Source organism: Vigna umbellata, chromosome 3 (genome assembly GCF_029865625.1).
Source record: "Vigna umbellata cultivar VRB3 chromosome 3, Vumbellata_1.0, whole genome shotgun sequence".
Lineage (NCBI taxonomy): Eukaryota > Viridiplantae > Streptophyta > Magnoliopsida > Fabales > Fabaceae > Vigna > Vigna umbellata.
The window spans coordinates 30,258,810-30,276,523 of NC_142167.1; the positions used below are offsets into that span (position 1 = coordinate 30,258,810).

A 17,714-nucleotide genomic window follows, 5' to 3' on the forward strand; every position below is an offset into this window, starting at 1 on the left:
AGCTGTAGCTGAAGCAGTATAGAACTCAAGGATGAAGTACAATGTAGTATTCATAAGCTCTTGAGATTCAAAAAGTGGTAATTGTTGCAATTCTCTTAATGCAATATGCATCAAAGTTGTTTGTATGATTGATTGTTAAATGCATGTTTGTTGTATGCTTGTTTGAGTGAATGTTTTATGTGAAAATCAAGTTGCTCAATTTTTAATCGATTCTATTAAGTGTTAAGTCGAATATGTTTTGGGTATGTGATTCGCTATTTTTTGTAACACTGTGTTAAACACCAAGTCGACTATACTCTTAAGGAAATCAATTAATAGTCTCTGTTATGGGCTTTATGTGTTTTTGAAAATTTAAATTGGGCTTTATACTGAATATGCTATTGCACGCCCTTATAACTATATGATGTGATAGACTTGTATACACCGTGATAGTCTCAAAACTATGAAACGCAAAACCCTTATTTGAACCAAGAAGTCTTTGCAAATTCTTCAATATCTGTCATGGCCACTTCATCTTCTCGTCCTAGAAAGCGTCCTGCCTCTTTGGTCAGAGAAGCAAATCCTTTTGGCTGGTTTAATGATGAAGAACAACGAACCGACTTCATCTATCAGTGGGGATTCAAAGAAGTGATCAGATACAAATACTTAAGCATTTTGTTCTTTCGCATAGAGGGTTTCTTGTTTCAAGAATGGCTAGTTAACTCTGGTCTAACAAAATTTTTTGAACTCCAAGGAGATTGTTATTCTAATCTTATGAAAGTATTTTATGCCAACTTAAAGAGGAAGAGGAACTATCTCATTTCTAGAGTAAAGGGTGTGACTATCCGCATTGATGATTCCATATGGAAATATATTGTTGGATTTAAGCCTAGAGGACTGAAAGCACATCATGGCATACTGGGGTTCAACAAAGTTGATATCTATAACAACTTTTTGAAGGATCAGGATGTGATAGGGAAATATGACTCCTTAAGTATTGATCATCTAAGCAAAGAAGAAAGAATATGTGCATATGTTATCACATGAATTTTACTTCCAAGAGGTGAAGATCAATCATTGTTGAATGTAGAAGATGTGTACCTGTTGTATGAATTGCAAACAAGAACACAAACAGACTGGGCATCTGTAATCGGTGATTATATGATTAAGCTTGCATACCAAAATGAATATCATTTACCATACGCTGTCTTCATTAGAAGAATTCTGAGATTACAAAATATGGACACCACAAATGAGATTATCATTAGCTGTAACAAAAAGAATGTAATTGAAAAGTTATTTCTGGATCACTTAGGGCTTAGAAAAAGCAAGAAGGATGGATTTTCAAGGATAAGTATTGTCCTGGTACTGATGAAGTTAATCCGATAAATATTGACACATCAAGATATAAGTTCAGACCTCAAACAAGATTTGAAGAGTTTGTAGATGAAAGATTTAAAAGACTTGATGAGAAAATGTCAATGCTTCAAAGATCCTTTATTGAGCTGCATAGGAAAATGGACTATGCATTAAGGATAAATGCATTTGGTGACACCTTTGTAGGTTATTTTGAAAGCGAGAAGAATAGTGTAGATGAGAAGGTTGTAGAGTCATCTGAAATAGGATAAGGGTCATGTGGTTACAATTTAGAGTTTTTGGTTGATGTGTTTTGATTGTAGTGTTTTCTGTGTTTTTTTTTTATTGCTGGCTTTATATGCCACTTTTGTTTTGTTTTAATCTGATTGTAATTCATGATTAAATTTCAATGAAATCAAAGTTTATGGTTAACTCAATCTATGAATGAAAAATTATATCTATGATTGAGTAAAACTGATAGCACTTAAATCAGTTTCACCATTCTTGTATGCAAATGAGTTATTGCTTACTATTACATTCATATCTTTGCATACTCACAAATTATCTATGATAATTCCTGTATTATATTGATTCTAAAATGCTTGATATAGAAAGACCATGAAAGGTTTTGTAGGAACATTACTTGCTGGCTAGATGAAATTGGAAAATGAACAATATGCTATAGCAAGAAATTGATTCTGACTGGATTCAAATCGATTGAGTATCAATAGGGGTTTAAAGATTCCAAACTTGAAATATCTCATATCTTTAAATCTTGCTTTATATATTTTTGAATGTTTATTCTTCTTATATCTCTTTGCTTAATTGATATACATATTTTGAGATCATAAGAGATTAAATTGTTTTTGCTGATTGAAAATGTATCAACTTTTGATCTGATACTACTGTTACATATCTGCTTTGATTCATTACTTGGAATATGATTTTACATGCTCTGATATATACTCTGATTATTGCATTGTGCATATGTGTTTTGAGATTGAAACATGCATAATGACAGGGGAGCATTGCATATTATTGATCTTTTTTACATGTCTTCATTTGAGGGGGAGAATATCCTAAATCATGTGAATAATACTGTCAAGGGGAGCATCTTAATATGTTTATATTTGATGCATCTCTATTGTGCTTGATTATCTGTGTATCAATTACAGTGTTCTTACCTTTTTTGCTAATGCCGAAAGGGGGAGAATTATAATGTTTCTGTAATTGGTTGATAATATGCATTGATTTGTGCAACATGGTTGATTATTAATCATGGTGGTGCATCATAAAAAAAGGGGGAGATTGTTGAGATTATTGATAGGGGGAGCACAACTTAACCTTAACCCACAATCTTAGTGATATCTGAGTTTTTGATGATGACAACACATAATTAATAACACATGTGTATTATGTGTTACATGTTCTATGTTTACATGTTTTATGCTTTTCCTTAATGTGTTAAAACTGTTAAAGCATATATCAGAACATGTTTGTGTTGTTCATTGCATATCACTGTGTTAAATATGTGATTTTATGTGTATGCATGACATATGTTTTTGGAAAAGGAAAATCACAAGCACTATGGTTGAACTTTAAACGTGTGGCAAAACAACAGTTTAAGTCGATTACATTATTGGGTGAATCGATTAAAACTTGTTTGTTTGCACAATCTTTTTTGACGTGCGCTATGACATTTTTCAAAGAGAAAAGTTTTCAAAACTGTGCAAAAAGATTTCACTTAATTGAATGCATGCTCTCTATATTCGAATAAGTTAGTTGATGTTTTGAAAATTTGTTAAATGCTTGTAACAACTAACACAACGTTCATACTTTAAATATGTTGACCAAGCATTAAATGATAGTCGATTGCATTAATTATACACTCAACTATTTGTTTTACTGCTGCTAAATCTATTATAACTAATTGTTATATTTGATTACGTTAGTAGCTCAATCGATTAATATGCGTCTGATATGTGTTATACTATAAATTGACGCAGATTTGAATTCTGTAAGAACTTTTGTGATTCTAACAATTTCACATCCTTTACAGAAAGTTGTGATCTTACAAAAAGAGAGGAAAAGCTCGAAGAAACAAGATTGATCGTGGTGATCAACAACTTGTGACTTTTGGAAGAGTAAGAGTGTCGTGTTTCAAAGACTGATCAATCTGCACATTTGGGTGTTACTGAATGATCAGATTTTGCAATCTCTTGAAGATTGGTTTAAGTGCCCTATTATGACTACAGGAAGAAGAACGCGTGTGTTCTTGACTTTGAGGGTGCCTCAAAGGGGTTAGACGACAGGAGAGGGGATTCATGCTTCTGGTCTTGTTGTGTATTGTCTATATTTTGATTAGAGGGTTAGAGAGTTGTTTTACATTTTTGACGTGAGGTATTCTTTAGAAACCTTGTTGTAAAAACCTGAATCATTATAGTGCATTTGCTTCCCGTGGTTCGAAGCACACGGGATGTAGGAGGTTGGGCGAACCAGTATAAAAATGTAGTGTTTGAATTTTCTGATCCCTACTCTCTTTTATTCAATCCATTACTTTCTGTACTTATTCGATTAAGTTTTCGCTGCATTGAAAATATTTTACATTGCGATTCGAGAAAAGTATAAAGGCAAAATTTTTCTGTGGAAAAGATTTTAAAAGTTTGAGATTCAATACAAAAATTGTTTACTATCTCCATATTTTTTGATCAAATGTAGTTTTTACAAACGAATAGAGAGGAGATGGTAATAATAATTTACAAGTATTGAATCTTGAATTGTCCGATTGGACAGTTTAAGAAGAGTAATAACTTTTTCATAGTTTATTAATACATATCAATTTTAATATTCATGTCTTAAATTTCATGAAATTTTGCAGTTGTGTTTTGTATTGATCTTCGGGTGCATATTTGATAGTGATTTATAATCACTTTCATTTCGTGTAACCTGAAGACCAATGTGAAATGTTGGCAAAATTTCATGAAATTTTTTATATGTTGTTTAAAACTTATATGTTTAATAAACTAAAAAAAGTGAATTTTCTTGAATGGGATAGGGTCACACCTTGAATACAAAAATGATCAAAGTCATCATTGAAGATTATTAAAATTGCGTAAACAATTTCAGTAAATATGTGTACGAATCAACATTGGATGAATTCACCATGCATCAGTGTCGAGTACGAGAGAGGGGTAGAAGAATCTATACAGTTTGTGCAACGCAATGCGAATACAAGTGGTGATGATGAACTCAAGTTTAGATGTCCCCATGTCAACTGTTTGAATGAGAGGAAGTTGAGCACAATCAATATTAGAGAACATCTTATCTGTAATGGTTTCGTACGAAGTTATACAACATGGATATGACACGGCGAAGAAACATACTTTCCAACTATCTCTCCAAATGAAAATATATATGATTCCACCATGGATATGGAAGATCGACCGGAAGAAGACAACTTACAGGACATAATCCGTGATGTTGGAAGAAGCGTTTTCCCAAGGTCAAACACAAATCAGTGAGATTCCTTTGTTAAGAGGAGCAAAAACACAACAAAGAAAATGAAAAATTGTATATAAGTTAAGTAGTTAAATGTGATTCCAGTACTTAAATACCAGTGGTCCCTCAATATTCATGTTGTTCAGTCAAAATCTTATCAACTGTTATTGATATCCACTACAGGAAAAGTGTTAATTTCCGAAGGAATAAAACCAACAGCCTCTGGGGCCTTCGGTAAAGTTGATTTACCAAAGGATGTACCGACGGTCATGTAAGTGGTTGATTATCGAAGGTGCATTGAGTTTACCGAAGAACTAAGACCGTCGGTATAAGCATCGACTTAATGAAATGAAAATTTGGGATTTCCCTCTCCCATTCTCCCAATTTTTGTTTCCGCACAAGCTTTCCCCCAATTTTTCGTCTTCACTTCAGAACCCCCCTAGCATCGCATCTTCCTCTCTCGTTCTGAACTCAAGCTTAACCCCTATTTTGCTACAATTGCTATGTCGACGTTAAGATAGTGCCGATGAGGAGGGTGGTGGTTGACGGATTACATTGTTCGGAGGGGGTTGTTCGAAGGTGTTTGCTGACGAGGTTGTTGTCGCAACATGACGATGGTGTTGTGGCGACCTGACGACGGTGTGCTCTGAACTTGAAGGAACTTGTTTAAGGGACTTCGTTGGAGGGGCCGTTGTGGGCTTCTGTCACTGTCGTGCTCTACAAAGGTTGCCATCGTCAAGGGCTTTCTTGGTTGAGGTAAGTTGTGCATTTAAAAATTTATTATGAGATACATTGTTCTTGAATCCGTTTGATGTTCTTGTGGCAGTAGTGTATGATGTTTTTTGATTGAGAAAGTTTATTGGTTTGTAATTGAAATGAGGGACAAGGAATTAGCATGCCAGTGAGAAGGTTAAAATAACCTTAGCCGTAGTTTAGGGAAAATAAAAGCAACCGAGCAGGTGAAGATTAAGTAGGTGAAGATTGAGCAACCGTGCGAATTGTTGTAACTGTTGCCTTTGCTTTTAATGCCTGCAACTGTGTGCTCTAACTACGCAAAACTTCAACTACGAACTCAACCTTTCAACCTCTAACTTCCCCTTGACCTGCTTCCAATCAACATACACATAATGTTATATATTGTAAATGGTTGATACTATAACTTTCCTAATCAGAAGTAATTTCTAGGTTTCTCACCTGATAGCCTCTAGATGCACCAAATTGTATGAATTCCATGATGATGAAAGAACCACTAGTAGGTAGCAGTCCAAACTACAACTCCTAGCAGGAAGTCAACTCAAGCTCACTCCAGCATGATATAGATAGTAAATACTAAATTATAGTTTGTCATAGACAAATGTTAAGTATTCTCACCTTATATAGGTTAGGTACATAGACAGTCCCGATTTCATACATAACTCCTAAACCAAGAGCCTCTGCTTCAAACATGGATGGTCCAATACTCCTGATATAGAGTTTCAACTTTCAACCACATAGAACTTGTCATATATTAAACTTGACATAGAACTTGTCATATATAACATGGAACCTTACCCTTGTAAGGTAATTCTGTGCATTAACTATTCCCCTAGGAACACCTGCATTATTCACCTCCAACACTCAGGTTTACCTGTGTGAAAGTTTTATGATAGTAACACTAACCAATATATCAAGTTTTCTAAATCTGGTTTTGATGAAATGTGCTAAGGATGAAACATTGGAAGGGTCTGTCACATCAAGTTGATGAAAAACCACAAAGTCTGATGGTCCAAACTCTTTCAATCTTCATTCTCTCAAGAAACCACTCCATCTTTCATTACTCTGCAAGTCATCACAAGCCACACATATCATATTCTTCGGCATCTATAATTTATGTAATCTATACAAAGAAAGACAAGGAGAAGAAAAACCAGAAATTAAAAACACACACACATGAAGACACTACATACCAACAATATTCGTACATTAGCTTTATTCACCTTAATTGAATTTCATTTGTGTGGATTAAACCATATATACATGAGGGAATGATATTTCTGAAAACACTGTGATCGAGAATTGATTCAGATTAATTTTGGTAAAACATTATCATTTCTTAAGAATATTCTTCAATTTATTTCAATTCAAAACTAAAATATCTTTAAAAGATAAAAAAAAATAGATAGAATAAGGTAAACATGAGAAGAAAAATCTTCCATTAACACAGTTACAACTACAAGATTCTTACTCTTTCAATCGGTAAAGATAAGAAAACACGAGTGATGTAGATTCATAAAAATAAATTATATTCATGAGAATACTTTTCTTATGTCTTATACTAACCATGAGAATTTTACACTCTAAAACTCACATTTTCCTAAATATGTAAGAACTATAAACAAACACTCCAAAAGTTCATATACTTTCTTCAAGAAACTATTAAACTTACTCAGCTAGAAAAACCTAATTCTTATGTTTTGAAACTGTTATAACAACAAAATACATATGCAAGCAACATATCTTTTTAGTGTTCTGTAATCGATTAGACATTTGTTGTCATAAACAATAGACTCTTGAACACACAAAAGAAGGAAAAGAAAGTCTTTTCAGAATGTAGATTATCAGGAAGAAGCCTTAAGGAGTATCCTCGCAAGAAACACTTAAAATATTTTCTGATATATATCTATTCTTTATAACTGATAAAATAAGAACATAAAGAGAGAGATATACCATATATTGCTACGCTTTCTGACCTTCACTGAGGCTTGATATTGGGTTGTGCAAGCTGAAGATAAGGGTGAAAGTGTGGAAGCACAGGAGAAGCAAGTTGAAGATAATATTTGAATTGTATGGCTGCAGAGCTTATGTTATTTTTAATTATTTAAAAGTGTTTATTAGAAATGAAGTTTGATATTGATTGAATGGTTTAAAAGTGTTGTTGAAGGAGGGTTGTTTGGGTGGTGGAGGAAGCAGAGTCTAGATTGTGGAAGGAGTAGCAGAGGGTGAGTTTAGGGATGAGGAAGTGAGGGACAAAGGGAACAAAGGGTGTTAATTTATAGAGGAAAAAACACAAAACAGAGAGGAAGAGCAGAGAGTCACAGACAGACACAAAGGATGAAAATAAAAACATAAATAAAATAAATTAAAAAAAGAGAGAGAGTGGGGGGGGGGGGGAGGGGGTGGGGGGGCTTGCCCCTCTTCTCTCTGACAAGTCATTATTGGCAAGGTTAATTGAACCAAAGGTCTCAGCCATGCTACCACTATTAATTTGTTTACTTCTGCCACTGTTGTCGGCAAAAGCAGGTTGTTAGATTGTGTTAGTGGGACTAGATTTTAGTGCCATTGCTAGTCCTACAGCATTTCTTCATGGATTTTAGTGCAACACTTTGATACTTGTCGTTGAAATGCAAGTTTCTGGCGTTATCTGACTTGTTTTTAACTCCAATTTATCTACAGAAAGAACATAATTGTGTAGTGAGGAATTGCCATAAGATAACATATTGTTCTTGAGTAAAGGGATATGGACATGTGGTCTTTGTTGAATAGAGAGATGCAAAATTTTTATTAAACAATAACTATTGTTGTTGCAGAATCCACCAATTATGTTTGTGCCTTTCTCTTTCTAACAAGATCATATCTCCTAAAGAGAAGGATCCAAATCCATATAATAGTAATCTATACAAATAATTTGTCACTTGAAAAAAAAATTAACAAATCTAGTAATGAAATTGGTGGCTAAGAAGAAGAAGAAGATGTTGATTCTATTATTAAAGGTTCACATGATCTGGAGAAACTTGAACAGTGAACTGCTGCTTTTGGATTCACAACCATGCCTTTGTGGAGAAAATTTGGTTTTTCGAAGTCATCACTTTCGAGCCTGATCTCCTTGATCATTGTTGTTACGTCTTTCATAGTAGGCCTTTCTTCTGGTGATGAATTCACGCAGAGGAGAACCACTCCTAGAACTTAAAGCATCTTAGAGGTTTTTGTTCCACTCTGCAATACTAGTTGCTGATCAAGGATAGATGTAAATTCCCTTCTTTTCTCTCGGATTTCGTTGCTAACCCATGTGACAATGTGGGCACCCTCTAGAATACTGTTATCAGTTGGTTCCATCCCCGTTAACATCTCAAGAAGTACAACACCGGAATTGTACACATCACTCTTTTTTGTGATCCTTAAACTGTATCCATATTCTGCAGTTTGAGAGATAATGTTGTGGTGATTAGTCAGTAGTCACAATGTCATAGGGATAATGACCCAAAATGGACAAAATATACGAAACAAGAATAAAAGAAGATTAAAGTAGGATATAGCTCTTAATTCTAGACTAATACGGTTTCAGGAAACTATTATAGGTGTGGCCCATTTCAACTTCCCTCTTTCAATCCCTCTTTCGGACTTTGCTTGAATCAATCTATGTTATCTAATTCTGGCCTCCATCTTTCTCAAATTACTCTTTCATCCTTAACACACTTGTCTACTTTCTTTCTTTTTTAAAATTTTCATCTAAGTTCAAATTTATGTTTTTATTAGCATCTTTTAACATCTTTTAAATTCAAATGTGAATGAGTTTAGTGTGTTAAAAAGGTATTCATGGATATGTTGGTAGGCTGTTTATAACTCATTTTAGAGTTTAAAGACAATTAAAATCATCAAACAAAGTTGCTTGAACATTCAGTTGAGTGTTTAAATCACTTCCATATGCTATTTAGTATCAAACCACCAAACTAGGGACTTTCTCTAGTGCAGAATTTGTTTTCCAGTTAAGGTTTGATTCTTTTCTATAGTTGCAGTGCATTTGTAGCCATTTATGAATCATATAAGGCAATGAGACAATGTCTAGCCTTGATTATATGTGCTACATCAGTTAAAACATGATTTTGTTTCAAAAATTCTACACAAAAAGGAATAAATCTAGTGCAAGCTCATAAATTGTTTCGGTGGAAGTTTTATGTTTCTTAAGCAATGTGCAAGTTTGTTTAATGATATCAAATATGTTCCAAGTAGTACCAACCGCTATTAATCACTAAAGTACAAAAAGCATAGTTGAGTTGCCATTTTAAAGTTGCTTGCACTGTTCAAATGGTCATTTTTATGCCTATATGAAGAATCATCTCTTAAACTAATCACTCCAGCAACTTGATTTAGTGTTTTTAAACTTGTTCAAACTTTGAATTGGCTCAAATCCAAACTGTTACTCAAAAACACCTTGCCACTTCACAATTTTGACTCAAAATTGATGGTTTAGTATACTATTATGCACTTAGACCATTATATCACTAATTGAACCATGCTAGCAACTTTTAAACATCATTTTAGACTTGCTCAAACTGTCACACAGCATAGAAATGCTAGACTTCGAAATCTGACTTTGTTATTGCCAAAAATGCAGAAAAATCACTCCATCACACCACCAAAACTGAGTTAATAAGATTCAATGGACTAGGCAATGTTAAAAGTGACTCTAGAATGTGTAACTACACAAGACCAAGCTACAAAACAGCAGCAAGGTGGAGTTAAACTGAAATTAGACTCACACACAACGCAAACAGCATGGTCCAAACTACACTAAATTAGAATGCACTAGAATGGTCAAATTTTGCTAACTACACTGAACTAGCCTAAGAAACTACAAAGAAATTGTCCTAAGAAGTTTAGAATGGTGAAAGAAGGCTAACTACAAACTCACACTACAAAAACAACCTAGAACTCAAAATATGACACCCTAGAACCTAAAAAGTGTACTAAATAGGTGACAATTTCGAAATTCACCTAAACTAACCTAACAATGTGTAACGTTCTTATCCTAACAAGTTTAAAGTACTTAAATAAAGTTAAGAAAGATGTCAAATTGGATCAAGTACCAAAATCTCAAAATTTGGCTACTTAGACGTAAAAAGTGTACTAAATAGGTGAGAAAATGGGAATTGACCTAAAGTAACCTAAGCTGTGTATTCTACACATCGTAACAAGTTTAAAGTTGTTAAAGGAAGCTAAGAAACATGACACAATAGATGAACTAGCTATATCTCAAAGTTTGCGTACTTGACACCTTAAAAAGTAGATGAAATAGCAAAAATCACTACTCAAACCTAAAAAAAATTGTACTACAATTGCAAACTACACTAAACTAGGAAAATATACTACAAATAAACTATCCTAACAAGTTAAGAATGGTAGAACCTAGCTAATTAAGAACTCGCTACAAAAAATACCTAAAACTCAAAATTTGACAACTTAGAAACCTAAAAGTAGTACCTAAAATACACTACAAGTGCAAAGAATGCAAAGTATATTAAAGTACTCACCAAAACAGTAAACTAACTATCTACACCACTTTTAAAAGATAAATGAAAGATAAAAATGAAGTCTCAATTGAAAAATAAAAAGAAAAACAGAATTTGACTATTGAACACCTATAAATACACTAAAGTAGGTGAGAATTTTATTTCCTTGCAGAAATTTGTTATCAAACGTGCATTTAGACCATGACTGAATGTTCATGTATATGTTGTATGTTGATGTATATATTGTATGTTCATTTATTAGGCTACAACTTGATTAAGTTAAGTAGTCATTTAAAGTTCTATGGTACTACACACATTCTCAATGGAATGAGAAGGGTAAAAGTACCTTAAACACTTACAATGTACAAAATATGTGGAAGTACTCTATAAAAGAGAACTTTAGTAATGTCAAAAAATTGACTCCCCCAAATTTAATACACAACCACTTAGGATGTCAAAGGCATTTGAATACTGAGGACTTCTCTTTGCATGCCCTTATTGAATGCATATGACAATAGTGTTCAAATTGCCTTCCATGTTCGACTTGAGTAGTAATAGGTTTATTACTTATGTCACATATGGAGTGTTGTTGTTTTGGCTAAGTTTTTAGTTGTTTGGCTTGTCACAAAACATGGCCCATTTTCCCAACCATCGTGGATGGATGTACGATCGTTGTTATAGTGGAAGGAGAGGTTTGAAGGAATCTTTTGTCATCGGAGTTGAAGAGTTTGTGAAGACGGCCCGACGATATCAATATTATGCTCTTGATGGAGGGATTCGATGTCCATGCATCAAGTGCGAATGTACAAGGATTTTGAAAGATGAAGTCGTCAAACTTCACCTTTACCAAAAAGGAATCATGCCTAATTACACGATTTGGACATTAATTTCATGGGGAAGAAATTCCTTCGACCTCCACTGCAGCTGAAAAGCGGCTTGCATCAGGTTCGAATACTATTGTACATACATCTGAGATAGATCAATTTGCCTATGTGCAAGAGATGGTCGACAATGCTCTTCGTCGCCATGCTGAACAAGAAGCAAACGATAGTCATGATGAAGAGTCTCCAAATGAAACCACTCAAAGGTTTTATAATTTACTGAAAGAGGCAAATCTACCTGTATTTGAAGGTTCATCTGAGTCAAAATTGTCAATGTGCATTAGACTGATGGCTAGCAATCGCGTAACGTCAAACTAGGTCTATGCTCTGATGGGTTTACCCCGTATATTCAGGCGTCTGCATCACCATATTCATGCTGGCCCGTGATAGTTACCCCATACAATCTACCACCTGATATGTGTATGACAAAGCCGTACATGTTCTTATCGTGTATAATATCAGGTCCATCTAATCCCAAATCATCGATTCATGTTTATTTGGAGCCTTTGATTGATGATTTGAAGAAGCTATGGAATGGTGTTTGAACGTATGATGTTTCAAGGAAGCAAAATTTCCTTATGAGGGCAACCTTGATGTGGACTACTAATGACTTCCCAACGTATGGCATGTTATTTGGTTGGAGCACGCATGGTTGATTAGCTTGTCCACATTGCATGGAACATACAAAGTCTTTCCAATTAAGTTATGGTCAGAAAAGTAGTTGGTTTGACTGCCATCGACGTTCTTGCCCATTGATCACCCCTTTAGAAGAAACAAAAAGGCATTTCACAAAGGGCAAGTTGAAACGGATATGCCCTCGCCGAAGTTGACTGGATCACACGTTTGGAGAAGAGTGAAAGACTATCCAAAAGTCACTGAATTTGGTCAGAATAGGACATAAGGGTTTGGAGAAAGGCATAATTGGACTAAAAGAAGCATATTCTGGGATCTTCCCTATTGGAAAGACAACTTGCTAAGACACAACCTCGATGTCATGCACACAGAAAAAAAATTCTTTGACAATGTCTTCAACACAGTTATGAATGTTATTGGTAAGACAAAAGATAATGACAAAGCAAGAAAAGATTTACCTTTATATTGTGGACGAAAAGACTTAGAGTTGAAGGCGCAAGGTAACGACCGATTATTTAGACCAAAAGCAAATTACACCATGTCAAAAGACGAGGCAAGAATAGTGTGTGGATGGATCAAGGAGCTTAGAATGCCAGATGGATATGCTTCTAACTTGTCCATATGTGCCAATGTTCAGAACGGTACTATTCAAGGGTTGAAGAGTCATGATTGTCATGTATTCATGGAGACTTTCATCCCTCTTGCGTTTAGTTGTTTGCCAATGCACGTGTTAAATCCACTCATAGAAATCAGTAACTTCTTTAAAGATTTGTGTTGCACGACAATAAAGGAAAATTCCCTTAGAAAGATGGAAGAAAATATCCCAATTATTCTCTACAAATTAGAAAGAATATTCCCTCCTGCATTCTTTGATTCAATGAAGCATATTCCAATTCATCTTGCATATGAAGCTTGGCTTGGGGGACCTGTGCAATATAGGTGGATGTATCTATTTGAAAGGTTTATAGGAGAATCCAAACGTTCAGTTAAAAATAAAGCTAGAGTAAAAGGCTCAATTTGTGCAGCTTACTTGCACAGAGAGACAACGTATTTTTGTTCACATTATTTCAAAAACTTCATGTTGTCCCCCACTCATGTCAGAAATAAAATGCAATGGCAAGTTGAACCACGTCAAGGTGCATTATTAGTTTTCCGACAATCAGGCCGTCACGTAGGGAAAGAATTCACTCATTGGTTAACTGATGCTGAATTCAACTCTGCTCATGTCCATGTCTTAATCAATTGTAGTGAAGTTAAGTCGTACCTTGAGTATGTCATCATCCATCTCTTATCTTTGCAATGGTACAATTGTTATACACTAATTCATTTCATTTGTACCAGCTCATTTCTTGTGGCTGAGCAAGTCCTAGAAGGAAATGCTTATGCTAAAATACATTCAGAGTTTCCCCATTGGTTCAGAAATCAGGTTTGTACTTTTTCCTATGTTTAGAGAAAGCTTAATTTGACTCTTGCTTTTAAAAATTTTTTAGTATCTTTGTACGTTTTTAATCAGGCATTAACTCAGCAACAACATTGACAAGGACGTGATCCTCTTCCACGTTAGGCACAACAACATCGGAGTCCATCTCCAAAACATCCACACACCTATATTCCCCATACACCCATGCCTTCATCTCAGATGGCACAAGTGTGAGTTTCACAACCTTAGACGAAGTTAGTGCAGTAGCTTGAGCCTTTACCAACACTTTTCCAGATCATGTTGCAAATGGGTCCTTCAGAGATTTAATTGGGATTCTGTTTTCTCGAAAAGTGAAGGAAAAGGAAGCCGATGAGGAAACCATAGAGGGCTAATCGAGAGGGATGGGAGGAGGGATGGGCGACGACATGGAGGAAGAGGGCAACAAACCTTCGATGGCAGTAGAATATCTATGGTGGTGGTGATAGAAAAAAATCTAAAGGGAGTCGATGGGGAAGCCCCATAGAGCTAATCGAGGAAGATGGGAGGAGGGATGGGCGGCGACAGGGAGGAAGAGGGCAGCGGACGATGGCGATAGAAAATCTTCGATTGTGATAGAAAAAAAAATCTGATGGAGAAAGACACGCAGTTCACGTAATTAACCCATGTTAACTGCACTCAAATTATTAAAATTCAATTTGTTTAACCTAAACTATAAAATAATTTAATTAGTTTTTAGTACAAACCAGTTCAATCGTATTAAGTATAATATAACATAGTTACCTGTAATTTAGTTTAGTTTGGTGAACTATGCCCAACCCTAGTGTTTACTTTGAGAAGGATTTGGGAGAGACTGAATGGATGAATTTCCGAAGATTGGGGGTGAATTAATTGTTGTTTATTTGAGTGAATTTGGAGATAAGTGAAAGTGAATTTGAAAATAAAGTTCATGAAAATTAGTGTAGGATTTGATTGATGTGACAGATAAAAAATTGTTTAGTTGGTAGAAATTGAAGATGACCAAAAGGTCCCTAGTTATTAAAGTAATATAAAATGATAATTGTTAAAGTTATATTTAATTGTAAAAATATTTATAAAGAGAAAAAAAATTAAAATTAATTATTAAATTTTAAAAATGTAAAAAATTGTAATTTAGTAAATTAAAATAATCTTTTCTAAAATATAATGTTTTTTTAATATAAAAAAGTGGTATGTTTTAGTGATGGAATTTATTGCTAAAACTCATTTGTAATTTAGTGCCCAATTACATTATCATATTATATGTTGAATCGTGCAAATAAAGGGTAAGTGGTAGTTTGTTTGATTTTTATCCAATTGATATTGCATGTTAGTTCATGGGTACTTACACTTTGTTCACTTGAATGGATTTGGAGGAGAGTGATTGAATGGATTTGAAAGGATTTGAAGGTAAATTTTTTTTGTTTATTGGAGTGGATTTTGGAGGTAAGTGAGAATGGATTTGGAAGTACATTTTTTTAATTTCTCACATCAATTAAATCCTACACTAATTCTCACAAACTTTACTTCCAAATCGACTCTCACTTATCTCCAAAATCCACTCAAATAAACAACAAAAAATTTACCTTCAAATCCATTCAATCACTCTCCCTCAAATTCATTCAAGTGAACAAAGCCTTAATGTAAATATGTGATGTTTTAGCTAGTTATTATGTCCAACCACATAAAATATTTCAGTAGGGGAATTACAATATGCAAGGCAAGGAAAACTAGTAAATAGGGATATAATATGCTTATATCAAAGATAAGGGAGACCATGATTCAAAAAATGTGGAATCAGTTAAACAGACGATGTATTCGATTCCAAAAATTATGGAATCAGTTACAAGACCATGTATTTCATTTTAAACCGTGGGAATCGGTTACACTTATAAGCATTATCGACTACATGTCCACATATGTATAGGTTTTCACGTTCTTTTGCTTTTATTGGAGGCTAAAATTGGATTTGGTACTTCAATACCTTCAAATTTGAGTATATCTATGTGGAATAAAAATTCATCTAATCCCACAAATCATCGCCTTTTCTACCTTTCAAGTTCACTCAAGCGAACACAATTTCAAAGTCCAATCTATTTGCACAAATACACTTCTACATTGTTTTCCTTTCAAGCGAACACAACATTAAAGAGATAAATACACACTGTCTTCAATGCTTCAATTATTCACTAATTTGGAGAAAATTCAATAAAGTTATTTTCATTTTAATTTTTCCCTGTCTTCTCCTTTCTTATCCTTATCATTGTTTCTAGTATTTTTTGACAAAAAAAATCATTCTTTTTGGTTTTAAATTTGAAGATAATATACCTTTTTAATTATATATTTTATTTAATTAATGTTGATAGAAAAAGATTAATTAAAAAAATAGATAATTTAATTACACATAAATAAGATAATTCTTAAAAATATACTAAAAAAAGTTGTATAAGTTAACTTTGTATAATTACATTCCCTCAATGTTTTTAATATAATTATTTTTGTTTTTATTTTTATATCAATGAAATTAAATTTATAATTAATTGTTTTGTCTCTTCTCTTTAGTCAGTATCAAGTATACATTTATTAAATTCTATCATATTGAGAATTAGGTTATAGGAAAGTTGATCCCCATCAAGTTATAAATACATTAATATGTTATTGGTTATTTTTAAAATTAGACTCCTCTCGCTTGCTTATTTCGGGTTATATGTGCAATGCAGGTTTTGGTTGGAGTGTACTACGATGTTGGGGACAATGTCAAGTTTGGTTTTCCATGGCCTTCACCACCACTATGCTTTAATGGACTGTTATTGACTTTGGTTGCAGAACGCCAAAGAGGCCATTTGTTGGGGGCACATCTTATCTTCTTAAATCTATCACTCATCTAGACACCATTTATGTCCAGGTTAGTCTTCTCTTCTCTTCATAATAGTTTCTTGGTTTAATACATCATTTGATCCCTACTTTTAGGAGTTTGGTTCAAAGTAATCCTACCTTTTACAAAAGTTCAGTAAGATCTCATATTTTGTTAAAAAATGTTCAATCTGGTCCTTTCCGCTCATGCGGTTAAAAACATAACGGTGCAAATGCCACCGTGGCATCTCATAAGCACGTGGCACACGTTAATAGGTGGACTTAAATGATTTTTTAATTGAAAAAAAAAAGTCACTGCCACGTCATCATCACCATCTCCAGACAAACCCTAATTTCTCTCCAAGAAACCCTAGCCGTCACAACATCCAGTGCCACCACCGCCATCCTCGCCGGCAGCCGTCCTCCAAAGCATCACACGCCACCACCAAAGCTATGCGACGAGAACGCGAGAAACCCTAGGTCTCCACAGTTTGCATGTAGGACTGATTGTGGTTGCAGGAGGAGACAAGGAGCGGGGTGATTAGTGGTGGAGAAGAGTGGCGATTATCGATCTGCAGCAGCTGGCGATTTGGCTGGTGGTTAGTGGTGGGCGATTCTGTGGTGGAGATTGGATGGCAGTGTTGCTGGCGCGATGACGATTTGGCTGGTGCGAGGGTGAAAATGATGAAGATTGCTGGTCGCGGCATAGCAAGGGATCGCGTTGGGTGGTGGCGCGAGAACAAAGGTGATGCGGAGGTGATGGAGGTGCAACAGGAGGCTAGGGTTTTTAACGGCGTGAGCGGAAAGGACTAG

At 34.6% G+C, this 17,714-nt stretch overlaps 1 pseudogene; it reads left to right on the forward strand.

Annotated features, from left to right (window-relative positions):
- Positions 1-13,151: 13,151 nt before the first annotated feature.
- On the forward strand, positions 13,152-17,714 carry LOC148202228 (uncharacterized; annotated as a pseudogene).